A 6200-nucleotide genomic window follows, 5' to 3' on the forward strand; every position below is an offset into this window, starting at 1 on the left:
CTGAAACATATTGAGTCTGGTAGGCACTTCACTTGAGCTAAAGGCACAGAAAGATCTAGTATAGTCTCTGCTCTACCTGAGAGTGCAGGCATGGCTGAGACACAGGGAACCTGGGTTTCATGGGATTCCTTGAGTTTTCCTTTAATACCTGTGTTATTTGAGGTGCAAGTGTGACTGCATCCTACAGCACCTCATCTTCAACTTGGAGGAGCTTACAATCGTTCAGGGCACTTGGCTGAGGTTGTTCCTTTTATGGGATGTAGAACTGATAGTGACAGCTGCAGTTAGGTTTCCAAAAATGCTTTCTTTACAATACTTTGGCTTTGACTAATCCTAATTGTTTCTAATAGCTAAATGGTTATGTCACTTCTGGGAATACCATTTAAGAAAATTACTTAGTGTTGTGCCCTTGATGGAGAAGAAATCTTGGGGTGCTATGCTGATCTCTTACAACGGGTAAAGGACTTTAAACTCAGTGAGGAAGTGAAGTGTCTCTGCTGTTCGAAATGTGCCTTTTGCTGTTTGTGTGATGAAACCACTGGGGAAATGACAAATCTTTGAAGAATTCAGGCCACACAAACTGGGAAAAGCCCCAGAGCTCAGTGGCTAAATTTTTCATCAAGAGTATGACCTGTCCCAGCCTGGAAATGGTGATGAAGGCTCTTTCATCAATCACTTCTCCTCACTGCAACAGCCAGCTGTGGCCTCAGGTGCTAGACCTGAGTGGTGAGCCACTGGGGACTAGAGGGACAAGGATAATCTGGGAGGAATCTGGAATATAGGCAAACATAAAGAGAGTGAACACTTCAGGGGAGCTTGGAATGGAAGGGATTAGGACTGAAATCCAGCAAGGTGGGAAATAGAGCAGAAGAAAGGAGTTGACTATGCAAGAAGACTTGCACTAAGAACCTGTGAAGGATGTCAGGGGTCACAGGACTTGGTTTGATTTTTGCCTTTTTGGTTTGGTTTTGGGGTTGGCTTTTTGGTTTTTTGTTGTTGTTTTGTATGGTTGGTTGGTTGGTTGGTTTGGGGTTTTTTTGCCTATGTCTAGAAATTGACAGTCAAAGAGTGCTGAATTTGCAACAGCTGGTATAAAAGGCTGGGAAATGCTGAAATTAGGGGCTTTCCCCTGCCCTTCTCACCCACGCTTCTTAGCATAGGAGTTATTCTTGTTACACTGTCATATACTGTTTTTTTGCCCCACAGAATTCATGTCTCATAAATTGTACTGGAGACATGGGGGCTCCTGACTTCAGCACAGTCTTGAAGGAGAGTAAGATGCCTGTGGTTCAGCTTCGTTACTTCTTGCAGAAGATAGAAGATAGGTAGGTACTGAGAGAGGGGAGAACTGCACGAGGAGGAAAGATAATCTTACCATCTGCCAGCAGTTGCCCCAAGTTTTGCATGATGCTAATTACATCACCTAACCCTGACTTCTCACATGTGATGTCACTGGTTATGGGTTCCTCATTCTCTAACCACAAGCTTTGGGGTATGACTTGCAGGAGCCCTATTTGTTCACAGTTGCAACTTAAGTCAGTCAAGGCTGTAGTCTGAATATAATATTAGATGATGTTTTAAGTGCCTCAGCTCCAGAATGGGTGGGTATTTTTTCCTTAGGCTTTCTGTACCCCATATCCCCACCTAGAAAGCAGGGTTAATCCTTCACCTCACAGGAGTTCTGGGAAAATAATTACTGGCTGGAAAGCAGAAAAGATGGGGGTTTTCTCAGTCCTGCTCTGGGTAGTATCATATAAACATGACCTGAAGGACAAAACATAGCATGGAAAAGCTGCCCAGCCATGGAGGAGGAGAATCAGGCATAACCCATAGATGTGAGGGGACAAGGCAGGGAGCTGGGACTAGCAGGCACGTTTCCCTAGAAGCCACAGCGGCTGGTATTAATGCTGGCTGTGAGGCTATGAAATGAGGGACTGCCCAGTGCACGTCTTGATACAAGGTTTATTGTGGGTCAGGAGCGGGCCTGTGAAACAAAGCTCAGGACTGGCCTCTCCTTTGATTCTCTGGTTCAAATGTCTTGCTTGTGGAGCACGAGAATCTGGTTGCTCAAATGAAAATGAGCACCTGATGTATCCTCCTGAAGGGAAATCCCTTGAGCATGGACTTCCTCGGTGTCCTTGGCTCGCAGATCAGCTCCTATTGGGCCTCATCACTTTCCACTGGGGACTAGAGGGGCAAGGATAGTTTGCGGGGAATCTGAGAAATAGGCATGGATAAGGAGACTGAACACTTCAGGGAAGTCTGGGAGGGAAGAGTAATAGTATGAATAAAGCCCTAGGATCTCTCTTTATAAATTCATTTATAAATTCAAACCTATTTAGACTGTAACTTTATTGCTACTGAATATCTGATGGTGACATTGCAGCCTTGACACTCAAGGTTTGTTTTTTCTACACCTGATTAACATTAACCTCTCCGACATGCTTGGCATGCCAGCAAGGCCCCTTGTGGGATTCCTCACACTCAGAACCCACTCTTTGAGTCACAAATGAAGCAACACTTGCTTAGCTGTACTGTTGACCTGCTTACCTTATTTTCCACCAGCGCCTTCATACCCAGGCAATGTGATCTCCTGCTCACACGCCATTTTCCAAGTAACATGTACTGGGTGTGACGTGCTGAGCAAGACACAAACAGCAATTTCACTTTGTCAAGAAGTTCCTCTGGTTTGGCAGCTCATGCTGTTGACACACTGGCAAGTTTTTAACCTGGGCACCACTGCTATGGACCCAGTTTCATTGGAGGACAGTACCCCTGGCACACCTGAACAGCACTGTGTGTGTGCTGTGCCTTTCGGAGGCACACAGTCAGTGTTCAACAGCTGCTACGCATTGCCTTGATTGAAGCTTGACACCCACATAGCAACTGGGGGGTTTGGTGTGTGATAGGAAAGCAATCCACTCTGTTAATAATCCTTTTACAGCTGCAGAAGCCGTAAGGTATTTGTGTGAAAGTAATGAAATGTGCCTGGAGAAAATCCACAGAGAAACAGGTAATGGTTAGCTTCCACCATTATTGCTTGTTTGGCCTGTCACAGGGGCTCTTTATGGTCGTTTTATGGGTTGGGAGAGGGGCCAGGATCAGACTCTGGAAACAGTACTTTTTATTAATTAAGAAAAATTATGTTTGAGTTCTAAATTAAAGCAGAATACCCTTAAGCTGCCTGCTGTGAATGCCTTTATGCAGATCTTCTGGCAGCGAGTCAAGCCTTGTCACCACTCCTGTGCCTAGTATTTGTTATTTAGGCATGCACTCAGGAATTTCTGGTGAAGACAGGGCAATATTAATGCTGCTGTGCAAGCCTCGAGTGAAACTTCACCCAAACATGGGCAAACAACTCCGAGAGACTTTCCAACCAGAATGAGCTAAGTAAGGCGAGAAAAAAGTTGTGTTAGGGATCTGTGTCCTAGACTGATTTATAGGTTGTACAGAGATTCCGTAATCACCTCCTCTGACTTTCTACATCACACAGCCATTAAACAATACTCCTGAATGGACTCAGTTTTGACCATGGGTGCACATTTAGGAAAGAGGAGGTGGAAGGAATCTGACCTGGATTTACAAAGCTCATTAATGGAGAAGTCATCACAGCCCTTAATAAAATGTCTGAGTTTATATTACATTCAAGGGTAATTACCTTCCATTATCATCACAGTTAAATATTTATTATTTATTTCTTCTCTAAACTTTCTTCAAGCTTCATCTGTTAAAACTTGGGATGCTTCAGTTCACTATAGCCAGGAGATAAAATGTGATGTCTGTTTTGGCATAAATGCTGGTGGAGGATCACGCACCTTACAATAACAGTCATTAGAGGTAGGAAGAATCGGGACTGATTTGTACTAGTAAGATTTCTGCCCTTCCTAATGTTCTCATGTACGTCACTGCTTCTGTAACCCTCAATGGAATAAGGCCCTGCTCCTGGCATGCACTGCAAAAGCACTGTCAGCTTTTCGGATTCTTTGACTTGTATGCCAGTCCCATGACATGTGTGTTTAAAAGGAATGGAAAGGGCTAAATGTAAATAAAGTAAATAAAATAAAATAGTTTTGTTTCTCAGACTCTGTTTCCAGAAATTTGCTGTAAGAATCAAATTAGACTGTCTGAGCCTGGAATAGAAGAGAGAGGCATTAGGAGACCTTTTACTCCCTCATGGTGAAAATCTAAACCCTTGGCACAGTATCCAGAAGACACTTAATTTTGCAGCTGTGTAGCAGCAGTCTGTGTCTTTCTGCAGATCACCTGTATCTATTCATATTTAACGGCATATTTTGACCTGACGAACCACAGATGCAAGAATTAGGTTTCCAGACACTGTGTTTTTCTTAGCAACCAGTTCGAATTTCAGCCTGAAGTGAGCCAGCTGACTGCCCAGTGAGATATGGCACAACTTGGAACCCTGAATGTAGTTTTAAGTCATCAGTGACACCCGCCTGCATTACTCTACCTGGAGCGCTGGCACTGATTCCATGGCACATGAAATCTGCTGACCTTATTGAAGGATCAGGCTTGCTGCCCCACCTGGAAAAATAAGGAAGTTGAAAGACATCATCCATATAATGTTTGTGGAGGATCTGAACCAAGCAGTCTGGAGAGAAGAGACTGCTGGGGGAGAGAGGAGAGTGGTGTGGAGTCTACTTACTAATTTAATAAAACCAGAACGTAGATGTGTGTATGTCCTGTGTGTGCAGGGAGAATAAAGGTAGACTATGTAATAACATGTAATAAAGGTGTAGATTATGTATTGTGCACAGTTTGCTTGAGAGTATGCTGGGAAAAGGCTTGTTCATATGGTTATATCTAAATCAATGGTCAGCTTTAGCAGTCAGCTGCAGCTATCCCTTAATAGGACATTTTAGGGACTACCATTTAAAATACATCTTCCTATATGGTAAGCTTCCAACAGCCCTTTAAAGTAAGTACCATGTGTTTCTGTAACTGAGAAACTACAAAATTTTTACCCATGTGCTTGCATGAGCAGAAGAATGAGCTTTCATTTATGAGCTTCACACACCTTTGAAAGCTGTATCTGGTTCTGCACAACCCTGCTAGCTCTTCAGAGTACATTTTGCTGGAAAGCTTTAAGAGATCTCATTCTAAATATCTTGATGGAAGACATTCTTAATGTGGTTGTACTCATTCTAATTCCTGCTGCATTCATGAAAAAAAAACATTTTGAATGAAAATGACTACAAACTCCCTCTGCCTATTTTTGTACTCTTTCCCTTTCCCGAAGGTTTGCTTGTATGCTAGCTAACACAACTGCAATTAATCACAGATGTGGTTTTCCCTTCTTGTCTTACTTCTTTCCAAATAATTAGATTTAATTGGGGAGATGGTGATTATTACATTGGCATTCACTTTCCAGTGCTCTTCTTTTGCTATCAGAGTGATTCACAAACTATCCATTCATCCATACGGATGCCAATACCTACATTTTGTTTGCACAGTCCTTTTGATAGAGTAGCTTTCAGATTCTTCATTAAAGGGGCTGACCTAATCCTTTGAAGTTTTACTATTCGCTTCCTTAAAATGTGGATCAGTCTTAAAACAGATCAGCTCTTGGGTAATAACACCCAGTGAATCTGGATGAAAATGTTAAATAAAGCAGCAGAAAGGATTATCTTTGCTATATCTAAGCCAACCTACTCACAAAACACCTTATCTTCAGGTGCCAGCTCCCTAAAGTGATTCTGGTTTTATTCAATGCATGAACCCAGTGGATGTAGGTTTAAAATAATCAACCAACTCACCAAAAAAAAAAAATCAAAACAAAGCATGCATTTTTTATTTTCCTTCTCTTTTTCTATTCTTCTCTTTCTAGTCCTGTGGTTGAATTCAGTATTTTTTGCTTAAAAATCCTCTCCACACAGAATCTTGCTCATTCCTTCAATGCTAAAAGACATTCAAAAAGACATCTCAGCCATTTGAAAGAGCCTTTTGTGTTTCATTCCCCAGTGCACTTCTGCTGTGGAAGCTTAAAACCACTTGTTGCCTTCAGCCTCTCCTTCTCCAGAGACTGCAGCCTCTCACCTCCTGCCTTCTCTTACCCTTTACCTTGTTCTTCCCCTCTGCTTCTCACCGGCCTATATGGGAAATGTCACTTCTTGTAACTGCCACACCACAGAGCTCTGCCCTTCCTGCCTGCCCCTTCACCTCCAAACACCATCAGTGTGCTA

The sequence above is a fragment of the Pezoporus flaviventris genome, unplaced genomic scaffold, assembly GCF_033815535.1.
Source record: "Pezoporus flaviventris isolate CSIRO_AGI_PZ_B2104156 unplaced genomic scaffold, CSIRO_AGI_Pfla_v1 ptg000030l, whole genome shotgun sequence".
NCBI classification, from domain to species: domain Eukaryota; kingdom Metazoa; phylum Chordata; class Aves; order Psittaciformes; family Psittacidae; genus Pezoporus; species Pezoporus flaviventris.